The 17,455-nt window shown below is 43.8% G+C and overlaps 1 long non-coding RNA gene across 1 annotated transcript in view; it reads right to left on the reverse strand.

Annotated features, from left to right (window-relative positions):
- Nucleotides 1-1,035: 1,035 nt before the first annotated feature.
- LOC129384967 (uncharacterized) overlaps nucleotides 1,036-17,455 on the reverse strand; it is a 51,021-nt gene continuing 34,601 nt past the window's right edge. The window contains exon 2 of the long non-coding RNA XR_011893698.1: nucleotides 1,036-1,185. This is a non-coding gene — a long non-coding RNA (uncharacterized lncRNA). The remainder of the gene's footprint in view (nucleotides 1,186-17,455) is intronic.

Here is a 17,455-nt window from a genome sequence, read left to right on the forward strand (position 1 = left end):
TTCAAGATAAATTCATTCAACTCAATAGTTAGACACATATGACTCAGAACATACCATTGTCGACAATAACCTTGGACCGAAGTGCGAAGAACTACAAGGTAAACACACACCAGACAAATATGACAAGAAGAATATTCCCTTAAAAAATAAGAGTACAAGAAACAATTTGCCTCATGTCCTCCGCGATATCTTTTTATTCAGATCTTGAAGCACCTTAGCTTCCTTCTGAGATCGGAGCTAGCTGTCACCAAGAAGATACATCAGCCGCTGACAAAAAAAAAACGCACTATTTCATAAAGAAACCTACCCCTCCGAAAGTTCGCGCCACAACGGTTGAGTTTAACACAAATAAACAAACTTGTTTAGCCTCTCTATCATCATCAATGACCACTGCCCAACTAATATTAGCCTTGGAGGGGCCCACGCATCGCATACGCGCACTTGCCAACAATGGCCGCCTGAAGTAGTCCTGCACCTGAAGCTTCTCGGCTTTGATTAGAAAGCAATTGTCATGCTTACTCAAATATGCGAAGACCAGCTTCGCGTCGCCATGAACGCAGGCGGCTCACGCAGCGGCTGCCGCTGATTAACTCTTCTGATAGGGATTCGACGGCACGTCAGCAACCTCGACAATCTGCAACGCTCATCCACATATTTCTTTTTTTACAGCGCATTTCTGTCTACACAGGTGAAAAACAGTCATAAAAACTTCCTGTTACCAAGCGGAACCGTACTTAAAATCGGCCTTAAGTGTACATTCGTAATTTTGCAAGTTTCGGATGTGTTAGGGCCAACCACAGGTACAACTAAAATAAAATCATGCACAAAAATGCTTTAGATCGAAGGTAATAGTCTAGTGCCGGTGCTTTGTTCCCATGATGGCTGCGATAATATCTCTGGAAACTTATTTAAGAGCGCTAGGAATTAGGAATGCTGGTATAGTTGGAGATTGCTCAACGCCGCACCAGTTCTGCCATACAGGAACCTGATAATTCTATCATTTTAAGCCCTCTAAAGCGAAAAGAGACAAAAAAATTAGGAAGCAGACAATATTTACTAAGGGAAAATTATATTCTTCATTCTTCATGTACCAATACGCAATTCAGTTTGTGCTAGTATATTGGTATTAATATCCACTTTGCGATTAAGTAGACTGCGTGTAGGATGCGTTTAGTAGAATACCTCCTGCAAAGAAAAAAGGAAGATAGATCAATATTTATTTCAACATAATCATCATCATGATTTTTATTTTCACCACTGCATACAAGGTGAAAAAGAGAGTCGCAACAACAACGTTTACACGCTGTTTATACAGAGTTTGGCCCTATATCACAATGCAACCGTAGCAGCTTTGCAATAATTACTTAATATACGAAAAATACAAACCTTTTTTTAAATGAGTACGTAGGTACACAGTTATACGCCCATACCATACCTAATGATGAGCATTTCACGAACAATATCTTCTTCTCTTTCCAAGCTGACCATTTTATATGTCGCTATACGCTGACGTAAAAAATACACCAAAACCAAAGAGCCGCATGTGAATGTTAAGTAGTTACAAGCAGTGCAGCTACGGTTGGAAGTAGGTCTTTATTGAGGAAGTACAACAGTATGCAATTTCGTTGTTGTCTTTCTTCACCTTGTTTAGCAAGAACGCCTATGTGCCACTTTGAAGTGCTTATCATACTGCGTCAGCATTGTCGAAACAGCAATATTTTTTGTACCTGCTTTGTCCTTTTTGGGCCTTGTCACGAATCCTGACCAGCAAGATATTTACAATTTCGTTAAATGTTGAGGATTATTTACATCGTAGCGGCAACGTGCGCCTGCATATCGAAAACACGGACAAAGAAAATCTGACACTTTGACCGAGGAACCGTACATTTGCACTAACAGGAGCAGCCTTCTTTTGCAGTAAGTACTGTCGGCGTCACTCATGTGTAGAGAGCGAGAACGGCGGCCGCCGGGCCGCTCCGGAGGCAGTTAGCGACGTCTAACGGTAGCTGCTGGGCTCGGGCGGCCGACGCATTTATTCTCGGGCCCAGCCGCTACCGTTTCACTTCGCTGGCTGGCTGCGGAGCACCCGGCAGCCGCCGTTCCCGCGCTCTACACAAGGGTGACGCCGACTGTGCTCTTTAGACACATTAGACACTCTAGTAGTATACCGGAGTTTTATATGATTCAAACCTCCACAGTACAGAAGAGACATAAGTATTTCAGCCTTAAGCTGAGGTAAACATTCAGCACGTGAGGTGATGCACAGAGAAGGAATTTTACATATAATTCACTGCTCAAGCACATTACATCTCAAATATTTAAAGAAGACACCGAAACTTTTAACGGTACCAACACTTTCTATCGCTTGTATAACTAAAATAACATGTATACGCAATAAATGTTTACCTTAGCACTGCACACGGCTGCTTACTGCAAAGGGTGTACGTCCACCTATATTTGTAGGTTATGTAGCGCCAAATATATAATCTGTGTGATTTATGTTCAGACGCACCAGTAGCGACAGGTGTGGTGTCATCCGCATACGTGATTGTCACTCTATAGTTCATAGACATCAGACATCCAAACTAACCCTAATGCTGTGCCCTGTAGGACACTAGTACGCGCTTGTAATGATGATATGTCATTGCAACCCTTAGAAACCTTATTCTCAGAGAGAGATAAGATAGATCACTGGATAGCAACGGGCTGGCCAGAATTCCCGAGCCCGCCTCGCGCGCTGGGCGCGGGGCTCGGGCCGGGTAAGCAATTGTTGACTTACACCCGGGCGGGCTCGTGCCTAGCGGCGTCTAACTCGGGTCGCCCCCCGATTACAGGCCCAGACATGCTATCTGCGACTCCACAATACTGAAGAAGATAAGAAGTGCAGCCCTATGAAAACTTTAGTTGGGTGTTGTGGGTGTGTTGTATGGGAGAGTCGAGGCGGGCAGGCCACGACACAGCAGCTCTATGCTGTAGACATTAGTTTACATTAGCGGCATTTTTCGGCCATGGAGAAAACGGTTCCAGTTATAAACTGCGCCAACTTTTTAATGTGATCAGCATTCGTTACCAAATTGGGGTACTTTTATCTATCTCTCTATCTGCCTATCTATCGGTCTATTTATCTATTTTACGCCAGGTGACCGAATGGTTGTCTGCTAAATTGAGCAACTGCGCATGTGCTCGAGGTTATGGTAGTTCCATCGTTGTCATACAGTGGGGATCATATAGTTAAAGTAATTTTGTTCTCATAACGCTGTCCTACCAATGTCATAATTTCAGAAACTTCATGAAATTGTCGTCCAGCCTTCATGGTCACCGCCTTAGCAATTACATCAACGTCATTCCACCGTAAACATGCTATTGTCATTCAATCGTGGTTATGTCGCGATTGTTGTGCCACTGTCGTCATTGCGTCGTTGATATACAGTCATCGTCATGCATTTACTGACATACCGTGGTCCTCATTGTTCCTTCGTCGTCATTCCTGCTTCATCCTCTCATTCTTGTCATACTGCCATCGTCCCACTGTTTTCATCTTACAGTCGTCACGCATTCATCCCTATGCCATCATCGTCGTACGCTTGTCTTCCTGCCATGGTCGCTCGGCCATGCCGTCGCGCTGTTGTTGCACTATCGTCATCATTGAAAAAATTAGATGCAATTGTGGACAGCCATATCGTTGTCAAACCCGCTTCGTCGCTCCATCATCATGATTTCTCCTTCATTCTGTTATAATTGTGCTATCCTAAATTGTTTGTAATTATGCAGTTACCTTCATGGCTTTGTAGTTGTGTCGTGTTTATTCATCGTAATCACTTCAGCATCATTCCTTCGTCGACACTGAATGTGCGGGCGGCATACGGTCCTCGTCCTAGCGCCGTGAGAACCATGTTGATCGATGATCATACGTAACAAATCGGGTCAATCATGGACACAGTGTATGTAGCATATTGCCCAAGCACTTGAAATCCGAGGAAGACCACTGCCGATTCTAAATAAAGGTGTCCAACTCAATACCGTCTGTCGCTACGTGGTCGCTACATTGCGTGAACGCTGACTGCATTAACTTCGATTGTCATCTCAAGATGATTTCTGGGGTGATCCTTTTATTTTCACGACACTAAAAAGCGTGTTGAGCATTGTTCTAAGGTTATTAATATGTCGGATTGCTAGAGGTGCTCGTGTTCAAAAGTCACATGTACGACCCAGCGTTCGATGAAGGTAGCGCTGTAAGGTCGACAGCGGCCCCGCCTATTAACAAGGCGAAGCGCATTGGCGAGAGTTGCTTGCTATCACAGAGTCGAATAAAAATGACGAAGGGTTAGAAATCAATTTGCATAGCGATCGCGCTAATGAGATTGAAAACTATTTGATTGTCGCGAGACAGGCCGCGAATACAAATTCTCTGGAAGCTCTTCAGGCACCTAAGGTATACGTCATAAAGCAAGCACAAGACGAATAAATGAGAGGACTTTCGGTACAGCCGGGTATATCTTTCAAGAGAAGACGGGCCTAGAGGCGCAGTCGTCTGCAATATTTTCTTGCTATATATAGATTTTGTTTATAGCCATCACTGATGTGCAGCTTTGCGTTGCCTGTGCGCGATCATTTCAATGGCTAGACAGAAGCTAATTTGTGGATAAGCGCTTAGCGTATTTAAATAAAATGGTAACGAAAAAATTTTGCAATGTTCATTACCAAATTTTGTTGTGTGTTAGCGCCTGGTGCCAATCCCTACAGGTTTCAGTTATTTTTCGTTGTTACCGGTTCAAACGAGCTGAATATACTGCCGTAGTTCTTAGCAAAATTAGTCCAACTAACTAAATTCCGACCTTCAACTTTGCCTTGTTCCTAGCTAAATGCTTTCAGCCTACGATTATGCAGTAAAATGTCTGAACATTAATGAGAGGGATGTGAAAAAGAAAAGAGCACATGGAAAAGCTTACTGTATGTGTGAATTTTTATTTTAAATGCAATTTTTACATTTTTGGTGGTTCAACTGACGTGTTCGTAGCCTTTTATATGTCTTCTAGCAGGATGTGTGTTTCCTGCGAATTTACGTGAACGAACAAGCGATCATATCTCACTCTGACGGAAAACTACCTAACCTTGGTTTTAATGCCCTGTGCTGAAACACAAGTATGCATCGTATAAACTTGCATATGTGGCGAAATAACGATCCTAAGTTGTCGATTCAAACACTGACAAAGTTATAGTGTAGCCAAAAACGCAATAAAAATGGTATCCTCGATAGCAAGTCATGATTGCACTTGAGCTTTAGCCACGCGGATCATCAATTTCTATTTATTGACAGATGCTTCTGTGTGCGTGCATTATGATGTTTCTGGAAGCCAATATGTCAATGTGTTTAAATTTGCGTTGGCGGCAAATGTATTGGCATGAGTTTTATCACTGCGCATCCCAATGGTTATATAAGATTCAAAAGTCAGATGAGATGGCTGGCGGTCGGTAAGGAGGTGTTCACCTATGCCTTTGCTATAGTATATTGCTGCGCTAGTCTCCGATAATTCTAACAGTCTTTCCAAGATCGTCTGGCAGTTAATCGAAATGAAATCGTTATATCTCTCACAATTAAAGCAGCCAGCAAGATCAGACGCCGGGGAAAATGCTGCTTTGATGCACCTTGAAGACCTAGCAGGGCTCGTGGATCACATGCCAGTCTCTCGACAATAACCGGAAACTCGAGCTAGCTTCGAATAGGCTCAAGGTATAATCCGTCGAAAAGAACCGGACCGGGTACCATTCAGCTTTAAAATCAGCACGCCCGGCTCGGGCGGGCCCATGCATTGTACTTTGGGGATCGAGCTGGGGAGGCGCCTGATAAACCGGCCCGTGCAGCTATCTAAGATTAGCAAGCATGCGTGGAATCCTTAAGGCACCTTATTTTACTGGTATATAAAGCACTATTTCATGGTTTATAAGGTGAATACTAGGTGCATACAAAGATTCGCCGTTTCAAAAACGAATCAAATAGACTTTTCTAATTGGTTTGTATTTATTATCACAGTTCGCAATTCAAAATTATCAAATGTTTGTTTTTCTTAAATATGCAAGGAATACCATTTAATAGCTTCTCAGAGTAGAATAAATCGTAGTAGTGAAGACTCTTCTGAATGACTCTACTCGAGGAGCAGCGGTAGCTACTCAAGGGCAGCAGTTCCTGTGTGAAGATATAGAGCAGATAATTTCTTCAAAACACTCAATATATACAGGGTGCTTTTATTGCCATAACGAATATATGGACGCTCCGTGCACATTTCTGCAAACGCAGAAGCCGTCACCCCGAGGATTCGTATAAAATCCAAAGGCGATAAAATCGTCGCACCGCACCGGGTGCTCCTTGAGCAAGTGAAAGCCTTCGAGAGTGTGGCAGCGATCGCGGTTCAATCTTGAGCACGCAACCGGCGGAAGCGGAGGACGCGCGCAAGGTTCCGAGGTGTGCGCGTTCTACTTCGGGCGGCCGGGGCTGCCGGGGCCGCATTTTTCAAATTGCTCGTAGGTACAGCGGGGCGTCACGTTTCTCCAGGCGCTCGACGTTTCTACGCAGGCACAAGTAAGAGGGGGTTTGAGAGAGAGAAAACGTGAGGGCCTTTGTTCCATGAATATCTGACTCTGCCTAGGCACTACGGTGGAGAAGTGTCTTTGCGCGTGCTGTGTGCATTTGTCCCTAGGCGTGCCGACATTGCGGAGTAGGGTCGATTTTCGTTACGCTCGGACGCTGTCTGCCGTCACGGTGAAACAGCTGAATCAGTGATCACAGACGCCCCATTTGGTTGTCGCTGTGTCTAAAGGTACGTCGGACAGACTTTCTTGCGCGTGCGGAGCTTGTGTTGGACCAGTCATGCCGGATTATAACTTTGTCCCGTCTTACGGCACTCTACCGTCAAAAAAATTAAGGAAGAATGCATCACTGATTTTCCCAGGGGAGCAACAGGTGCCGTAGTAGAGGCCTGGCCTGCTCTCCTCGACTTTTAAGTAGCATTTTTGTGTGGTTACCTTCGAGTGAAATAAACGCACAGCGCCTTATCAACCACGGTTGAACGTGACGGCCTGGTCTCACGCCGTGAGGATTATTGCAATTGCGCCTCGTCCACGTTAGGTTATATTAGCTTATGTTTAGGTTAGGTTTGCGTTATCTTAGGTTACATTAGGTTAGCGTAAAAGGCGTTAGGGGAGCGCGGCGTATTCCCACAGCGGTTACACCGTGCGGATTGTTGTCCTTGCGTCGAGGCCATGTTAGGCTAGGTTAACGATAAGTTAGGTTGCGTAAAACACGTTAGGGGGGCGCGGCGTATTCTTATAGCGGTTGCAGGGGCGTCGAGCATCACCAGCGCTCTCTCAGCCGCTCGCCTTCAACCACGGTTGCTAAGGCGGCTCTGCCTCCTAGATATTTATTATATGTGGCCCGCCGTCTTGTAGCGTGCCTACTGCTCTCATGGAAACATCTGCGATATTATCACTTGTTTGACCATGCCGGCAGCCAGTGTCGGAGCGTAAACAAACTGGACCGCACTCCGCAAAGCCACCACGTCTAGGGACAGACGCATAGAATTCGCGCAATGAAAGTCCACCGTAGTGCCTAGGCAGAGTCATATATTCAAGGAGAAAAAGCGCCAACATTTTCTTTCTCGCACCCGCTCTTGCTCGCGCGTGCGGGCAAACGTCCGACGCCTCCCCAAGTGCCACTCCCCACTGTACTTTCTAGCATTTGTAATTTGTTAAACATTTTTATAACTTTTTTATAGTGCTCACCCTGTTCTCCGTTCCTTTCATTACCCCTTCCACCTTCCCTTTTCGTTCGTTCCCAGCTGCGCTACAAGCCTAAAGAAGTCATGACATACCAACTCGGCCAAACTGCAACCCTTTTTAGGCATCTGTAATGTCGCGGCAGCGCACGCCCTGCCGGACCACTGTACTAGAGTGCACTATATTCGAGAGCGGGTCCAACGTGGGAACCGCGCTGAGGCATTTTTTATTGAAAATCCAGATGGCACCACTATAGCCTTCTTCTGGACGCCACGCCCCCGCGCATGGCGCAGGCCGCGGAGGCGCCAGTCGGCAGCGTGGCGCCGCGGTCGAGCGCAGCGTTGTAGTTGCTTTCGGGGATGACCCTGCCTGGATTAGCCGCAGCCACGCAGTCAGATGGATCGCGTTTGCAGTTCGTTTTTCTTTCTAAACCGTGTGTGCGTGTTTCGCTGCGTCAAGAGATAACGAAATGCAGAGCTGTTATTCCGCAGAAATGAGGGTCATGTGCAGTAATGGGATGAGGTACACGAATAAATGAACTATGTGGCATAATGAGGGGTCAAATAAAAATTGGTAGGCCTTTGTTTTCTTCCTTTCTCAAGGCGACATACTGAATGTTACCAAAATTTCCCCGATGCCCTAATAACGGCAGCAATTTGACATTTAGGGACCATGTGGGTCACATTATTCGTTGCGTCCAGCAAATCTTTTTTGTAGTTTAATTGTGTGTTTTGAAAATATTTATGGAATAGGCGTTTTCTTTCCTATTTTTATGCGTTATGCGCCTGAGATATAGTTGGTTTTCCAGAACTCCTAGGTGAATAAAGCAAAGCACATTGTTTATATTTGCTTGGATTATGAAGCATGTTATCGGTTGTCTGTGTCGTCGAGCTCGCGCAGGTTTCCATTGTCACATGCCTCCAATCTGAATGACGGTTGAACTGAGAGCGGGAGCGTTCTCTTTCATGACCGGCCTTCATCTGTTGCGTATGAGACCGTTCTCTTCGCGTGGGCTGCTTGGCTATAGGCTGTTCGCAGTGATGCACCAGAAAATACGGCAAGAGGTTGTGGGTACCACATCAGATCGAAGCGCCGGCTTTCTACGCTGTGTAGATACTTCCTGGCCTTCGATGACATGCACATAATGTATCAGTTTGTACTTTGCATCAAAGTGCAGCTCGCAAATGGAGTCGGTGGCTTCCAAAGGGCCGATCGGTGCGGTGAAGACTGCGCTCCCACAACCGGCACCTTTCTTTATCTTTAGGGACGGCAATGAGCGAGAGCTTGGCCAGACCTTTCAACCTACTGTATGCGGTTTCGCAACCCACTACGCAAGAGTAGTTCTTCGCCGAGATGTACTGGGTGTGGTCATGCTCTTATCTTTGTTTGTTCGTTTATTGATTTCTTTCTTTCTGTACATCAACAGAAATCGAAGCAAAAGCAAGAGGCTTTACAGCCTGACAGAGGTTTTTGCTCCGAGATACAGTGCAGCACGCAGTCATAATAAAAGTAGAGAAACAGCAACAACATACAATAATTAACATAAGATAATCATTCAACAATCTAAATTGTCTCTATAGACATATAAAAAACAACAAAAAAACAGAAATATCACAGAGTAAATAAAAACAAGCAGATCGACATACATATATTGTGACAAGCAGCAACAAAAGAAACAATGTGTGCTCAGAAATAAAACACACAGTGCACATTGAGTAAGGTAAAAAAAGTAAATCAACATGGAAGTTGTAATCAACACTTAAACAGTACTTAAACATATTAAATGCAGTTTTCTAGAAGAATTTGGTAAAACCTATTTTTGGAAATGTGTTTATTTAGGTGTAAAATGTTGCCAAGTTTATTAAGCAGACTGGGTATTTGGTGCACAATATGCTGGCAGTTCTAATTTCTTGTGTTCTTATAATTTGTGGACGGAGGCAGTATTGAACACATCTAGAAGAACTGTACGTGGGATATAGCTTTTTATTTTGGATATGCAAAAAAAGCTTCAAATAGTAGATTTGGTTAGCTTGCAATATGAAATGTTTTGTAAATAGCGGACGCGTGCTGAGGCCTTGCGGGTGACCATAATATCCCTCAAATATCCGTAGCACCTTTTTTGTAAAGTGAGTAGTGTGGTACAATTCTGTGTTGTCGCTCTGCCCCGGAGCAACAAGCAGTAACCAAGCCTGGAATAGAATAGCGTATAATACAGTGCTTTCTTGAGCCAAAGTGGTAATAATCGACTTAATCTGTAAATACATCGAACACTTTTACTTAATTATAATCCTAATTTATTTACGTGTTCATTCCAAGACAGGTCTTCGTGGAACCATACGCCCAGAAATGTTTGAACCTTAACTTGCTGAAGCGTGTGGCCCTCAAAGGAAACATTGAAGCTTATATTCCGTGGCTTATTGATAGGTGCAAACAATGTGTATTTAGTTTTACCCGCGTTTAGCCGTAACTTCTTGATTTTATGCCAACAAGACAGCTTACTTAGATATGTATTTACACTTCCTTCAAGGTTAGAAATTGAAGCACCAGTAAATAAATGTTAGTGTCATCGGCGTAAATAATTATTTTAGGAGAATCCGGAATGCGACACAGGTCATTTACATAAATTATAAATAACTGTTCACCGAGTATAGATCCTTGTGGGACATACTTGTTGACCTTAGCATGCTAGGATGTCTCCTGATTAATACCTACATATTGGTAACGGTCTGTCAAGTAATTTTGTAGCAACCTATTGGCAATACCAAGGACGCCATAATTATAAAGTTTTTGTAGAAGAACGCGATGACACACGGCATCGAATGATTTACGGAAATCTACAAACACTCCCAGCGTGTAAAGCTTTCCATCGAAATTATTTAGTATCTCACTTTTATTACCGAGTAAAGCAAGCTAGAATATGAACATGGCAACGTCTAACGCTAGAACGTTATCTAGTGAGGCGAGTCTAGCAGTGCTATTGGAGGAATTAAAGGGCAGTAAATGGGATGTAATAGGGCTCAGAGAAGTTAGGAGGTCAAAAGAAGCATATACAGTGCTAAAAAGCGGGCACGTCCTGTGCTACCGTGGCTTAGCAGAGAGACGAGAAATAGGAGTCGGATTCCTGATTAATAAGAACATAGCTGGTAACATACAGGAATTCTATAGCATTAACGAGAGGGTGGCATGTCTTGTTGTGAGACTTAATAAGAGGTACAAAATGAAGGTTGTACAGGTCTACGCCCCTACATCTAGTCATGATGACCAGGAAGTCGAAAGCTTCTATGAAAAAAACAAAATACAGTATACTGATGGGCGATTTCAATGCCAGCGTAGGGATGAAGCAGGCCGGAGACAAGTCAGTGGGGGAATATGGCATAGGCTCTAGGAATAGCAGAGGAGAGTTATTAGTAGAGTTTGCAGAACAGAATAATATGCGGATAATGAATACCTTTTTCTCCAAGCGGGCTAGCCGAAAGTGGACGTGGAGGAGCCCGAATGGTGAGACTAGAAATGAAATCGACTTCATACTCTGCGCGATCCCTGGCATCATACAAGATGTAGACGTGCTCGGCAAGGTGCGTTGCAGTGACCATAGGATGGTAAGAACTCGAATTAGCCTTGACTTGAGGAGGGAACGGAAGAAACTGGTACATAAGAAACCAATCAATGAGTTAGCGGTAAGAGGGAAACTAGAGGTATTCCGGATCAAGCTACAGAACAGGTATTCGGTTTTAACCCAGGAAGAGGACCATAGTGTTGAAGCAATGAACCACAATCTTATGGGCATCATTAAGGAGTGCGCAATAGAAGTCGGTGATAACGCCGTTAAACAGGAAACCAGTAAGCTATCGCAGGAGGCGAAAAATCTGATCAAGAAACGCCAATGTATGAAAGCCTCTAACCCTACAGCTAGAATAGAATTGGCAGAACTTTCTAAGCTAATCAACAAGCGTAAGACAGCGGACATAAGGAACTATAATATGGATAGAATTAAACAGGCTCTCAGGAACGGAGGAAGCCTAAAAGCGGTAAAGAAGAAACTAGGAATAGGCAAGAATCAGATGTGTGCGTTAAGAGACAAAGCCGGCAATATCGTTACTAATATGGACGAGATAGTTCAAGTGGCTGATGAGTTTTATAGCGATTTATACAGTACCAGTAACACCCACGACGATAAGGTGAGAGAGAACAGTCTAGAGGAGCTTGAAATCCCACAAGTAACACCGGAAGAGGTAAAGAACGCCTTGGGAGCTATGCAAAGGGAGAAGGCAGCTGGGGATAATCAGGTAACAGCAGATTTGTTGAAGGATGGTGGAACACTGTCCTAGAAAGATTGGCCGCCCTGTATACACAATGCCTCATGACCTCGAACGTACCGGAATCTTGGACGAACTCTAACATAATCCTAATCCATAAGAAAGGGGACGCCAAAGACTTGAAAAATAATAGACCGATCAGCTTACTGTCCGTTGCCTACAAAGTATTTACTAAGGTAATCGCAAATAGAATCAGGAACACCTTAGACTTCTGTCAACCAAAGGACCAGGCAGGATTCCGTAAAGGCTACTCAACAATAGACTATATTCACACTATCAATCTGGTGATAGAGAAATGTGCAGAATATAACTAACCCTTACATATAGCCTTCATTGATAACGAAAAAGCATTTGATTCAGTCGAAACCTCAGCAGTAATGAAGGCACTACGGAATCAGGGTGTAGATGAGCCACATGTAAAGATACTGGAAGCTATCTATAGCGGTTCCACAGCCACCGTAATCCTCCTCAAAGAAAGCAACAAAATCCCAATAAAGAAAGGCGTCAGACAGGGAGATATGATATCTGCAATGCTATTCACAGCATGTTTACAGGAGGTATTCAGAGACCTGGAGTGGGAAGAATTGGGGATAAAACTTGATGGAGAATACCTTAGCAACTTGCGATTCGCTGATAATATTGCCTTGATTAGTAACTCAGGAGACCAATTGCAGTGCATGCTCACTGACCTGGAGAGGCAAGGCAGAAGGGTGGGTCTGAAAATTAATCTACAGAAAACTAAAGTAATGTTTAACAGTCTCGGAAGAGAACAGCAGTTTACGATGGGTGGCGAGGCACTGGAAGTGGTAAGGGAATACATCTACTTAGGGCAGGTAGTGGCCACGGATCCGGATCATGAGACTGAAATAACCAGAAGAATAAGAATGGGCTGGGGTGCGTTTGGCAGGCATTCTCAAATCATGAACAGCAGGTTGCCACTATCCCTCAAGAGGAATGTGTGTAACAGCTGTGTCTTACCAGTACTCACCTACGGGGCAGAAACCTGGAGGCTTACGAAAAGATTTCTGCTGAAATTGAGGACGACGCAACGAGCTATGGAAAGAAGAATGATAGGTGTAACATTAAGGGATAAGAAAAGAGCAGATTGGGTGAGGGAACAAACGCGGGTAAATGACATCTTAGTTGAAATCAAGAAAAAGAAATGGGCATGGACCGGACATGTAATGAGTAGGGAAGATAACCGATGGTCATTAAGGGTTACGGACTGTATTCCAAGGGAACGAAAGCGCAGTAGGGGGTGGCAGAAAGTTAGGTGGGCGGATGACATTAAGACATTTGCAGGGACAACATGGCCACAATTAGTACATGACCGGGGTAGTTGGAGAAGTATGGGAGAGGCCTTTGCCCTGCAGTGGGCGTAACTAGGCTGATGATGATGATGATGATGAAGCAAGCTCGGTGAATTTGCCTTTTTGAAGGCCAAACTGGGCCTCACTTTTGATATCATATTTATTAATAAATTTTGTGATCCGATATTAATAGCACTTTCAGACACTTTCGACAGTATCGGAAGCACCGATATTGGTCGATAATTTGCAATTTCTTTGTCGTTACCACCTTTGAAGACCGGACACACACGAGCTATTTACAGGTGATCAGGAAAAACCGCAGTAGAGAAAGTTAAGGTAATAATGTATGAGAGCGCGGGCGATATCACATCAGCAACGTATTTTATTAGCATATGTTTGATGTCATCATGTCCTGCCGCACAGTTGTTTTTAATCTTGGTTATTACTTCTTCAGCCTCACGACATGAAATATAATGCAAAACTACAGAGTTAGGTAAACCACGGTCATTTGTCAATAATCTTGGATCATCGTCATCACATACATCATCGTAACCACAACTAACAACGAAGTAATCGTTTGTTTCAATTGCAACCTCTCTGTAGCCAAGGCCGCTAGAGTTAGCTAGAATGCTAGGGACGTGGTTTTGTTTTATTCGACCGGAAAGATTTCTAACCTCGTTCCAATTTCTCCTGGGATCATTACTTATTCTACAAAATAAATTCTCGTAATATCTGAACTTTGCACACCTTAGTTCACCATTTAGCTGGTTTCTGTACTTTTTAAACTCAATAAATAAATCTATGTTGCCTGTCTTTACAAATTCATCTTACATGCTTTTCTTCTTTTTTTATTTTTTAAAGTCAGATATTAGTTATCCAGAGTTTTCTAATTTTCTGCCGTTTTACGTACCTTACAGATACCGGGAAAGCATCCTTATAACATTTTATCAGTTTAGACATGAATACGTTGTATGTCATGTTAGGATCCTTTTCCCGGAACACTTCATTCCACTCGGTTTGAATAACATGATGCCGGAATATTTCTAGTGTTCTAGCGTTGATCTAGCGTGACCGCACTTTTTCATTAGCTTCGCGACTATCATTGGAAGAAGGAAGGGTAAAAAACATAGGCTTAGGTCGCTTACATCTACAACCAACACTGCAGCAAAGCAATGCGATGGGTGTATGTTCGTCAAACAGATATAAAGCAAAGTCGCAGTCGGTGCAGTGAGACGGGTTGCCTTAGAAATTACGTTTTTGCAAGCAAACGATTTCGCTAGTACTGCTAACTGGCGTGACGATGCATCCTGAGATAGCATATCGATATTCACGTTGCCCATTACCACAAATGGGAAGCCAGTGTGACACAAATATTCCAGCACGTCTTCCATGAACTTGGCAAATCCAGATTTAGTCACAGAAGGTGGTCGATAAGCGACCAGAGCAAATGCTGTTTCTAGGCGTACCATAAGGCACTCTACAACACTCTGCCGAGTCATCAGACAAACCATAGACATACGCGCGGGCCGTCTGCGCGAGTGTACATCGTGCAGACGGCGTCATTTGACGAAAGCGACGAACCTCGATTCCTGGCAGAGGAGAAATTTTATTGTATTCTTTGTTTTGCACATACTAGGTGCAAAAATCAATTAGAGGGAAAATGACGAAAAAACGTAACCACGACGGTCTACCGAGCAGACGACCGCTCGGACACAGCGCTGTGTCCGCGTATTGCCTTTGTCTCTCTTCTATTTTCGTGCGCTAAAAACCTCAAAGTTGTTTATTTAGGTAGTATGCCTATGTTTACAAGTTCATAGGGCCGATAAAACTTTGTATAACAAGCTTGCCCACTAAGTCGCTGTGGCAATTGATGCTTTGGCTTTCAAGCGAAACGGTGGCTTTATTCAGAGAATAGAAGTTCTTTAATAAAAACGTTACAAGCGCAGTAAAGGTGGCTTTTCGAAGACGATATGTCAAGTAAAGTTTACATAACTTGGCGCTAATAACGTGAGCACCAGATGTTTAATTAAAGCATTACCAATTAACGTTTTATTAGCGCCTTAGGGGCAGTTGTTTTAATGGCGTCTTCGAAGGCAGTCACATTTTCATGCACCTTATTTTTTTTTCAATTTGGAAAATCGCACAGAATTCGAGATATTCATAATCTAGTTTCTATAGTACATCCAGGCAATATCGGCACCGAGCGCAGGGGGAGCGTATAAAAGGAGGCCCCGCTTTCAAATCAGCCCGAAACACCCCGTGACGACAAGGGCGAGGAAGTTAGAAACCTAGCGTTTCGTCCAGTGGCGACAGCATATGATACGGCTCGCTTCACCTTCCAAGCATTTACGGTTTTGTGCCGAGGCAAGGTTTTCCGGCGGTGTGCTATCAATCAAACTTGACCCCACACTTCCATGGGGCGTTCCCGTCTGAAACGCAACAGGCCTTGCTCAATCTGGACGTCGCCTCGACTTAGCTACGGAATTTTATGATGAATATCTCAAATGAGGCGCAATTTTCAATATTGTTAAAAGGTAAGCGTGCATTAAATTCCCACTGCCTCCAAGTTTGACACTTTAACAGGTGCCGCCAAGGCAATCATGAAACCTTTATTAATGAAATATTGTTCATTAGTCTTCCGAAGCTCATTTTATTAGCTGCAAAGTGTGTCCGCCTTGCCAACGAACACGCCTGCAAAATTGCGCTTTCTCTGCGCTCATTACATCTCATCAAAAATATGTGTTTCTGAAAGACCCTTTATTTTTTTACTTTCGTTATATTAATATCATTTTATACATTTCAATTTGAACCACAATTAATCACCCCGGTGCTTTCTTTGACTTCATTGTTTGTTGGCTTGATGTGGTAATGCTGAGCAAAATAGAACCACTAGGTACCCCTTCTCCTCTCATTTATCAATCAATCAATCAAAGGAAATTTTGTGTCTCCCTGCGAAATATGGGGGTGGCGGAAAAAAAAACCTGCTAACCGCAACTTCACAAGGCTCCGGCATTGTCAAGCTGCCGAAACACGATATATATATATATATATATATATATATATATATATATATATATATATATTTAAATTTACGCTGTCATACGTCGTCTTAGGGCCATCTCAAACGTACCCATATGCCCGTGAATATGCGGTTTTGTTGGGTGTAATGGCGCATAAGCAACTGCGGCTATCATGCGCCAAAGATAAGGTAAAATTTCTTTTAAAAAGTAGGGTCAATTCAGCGACGGTCGTTGTCTAGACAAGGACTCCGAGGATACCAACAAATTAAAGACCTGAGTCTTCTTCTCAAATCTCAGAAGGTGGATAAGGTGTATTATAATGTTGTTATAGGGATGTTCGGAGTATTGACAGACTGTATTTAGGATATATATATACAAGCAAAGTCAATGTGGTTAAGATGGATAACCAGCAACAACAGGTAGCAGCCAGCGGCTCGCGATCTTCTTCCTTTTTGTTCTTTTATCCTTCCGTAACAGGACCCCCAGGGTGCTGAAGCGCCGTGTCGGCGCATGTTAGGCGAACAACGGCGAGGGAAGTACGGCTTCAGCCGCGAAATGTGTACGATGTCAGCAGGCGTCGAACTTGAGGATGGATGAATCTGTAACAGCGAGATCTCGTAATTGACGTGGTTAACTTGGCGTAGGACGTCATAAGGTACACAACACGTGTTCGATGTTTTTCTCCCACCAACAGGAGTCGCATATCGGATTCTCCGCCATTTCCAAACGATAGGAGTATGTGTCCGTGAACGTCACTCCCAGCCACAAGCGGCATAGGCCTCGCTAGCATCTACAACGCCTCTCTCTGCGGGCAACTTTACACCGACTGGACTTAATACCGTTTTCCGAGTCAAAGATACTCGAACCATGGCCACAGCAGTCACTGGCACGTAAACCGATTCGTGCACTAGTACAATACTTGAAGTACACCAGCTTAAGACACCGTTTATAGCGTCCCTCCCCCACGCACTCAATGGTTACTCTCTACCTTTTTCCTCCTTATGTTCCCCTTTCACCCACCCCCAGTGTAGGGTAGCAA

Source organism: Dermacentor andersoni, chromosome 4, assembly GCF_023375885.2.
Source record: "Dermacentor andersoni chromosome 4, qqDerAnde1_hic_scaffold, whole genome shotgun sequence".
NCBI lineage: Eukaryota > Metazoa > Arthropoda > Arachnida > Ixodida > Ixodidae > Dermacentor > Dermacentor andersoni.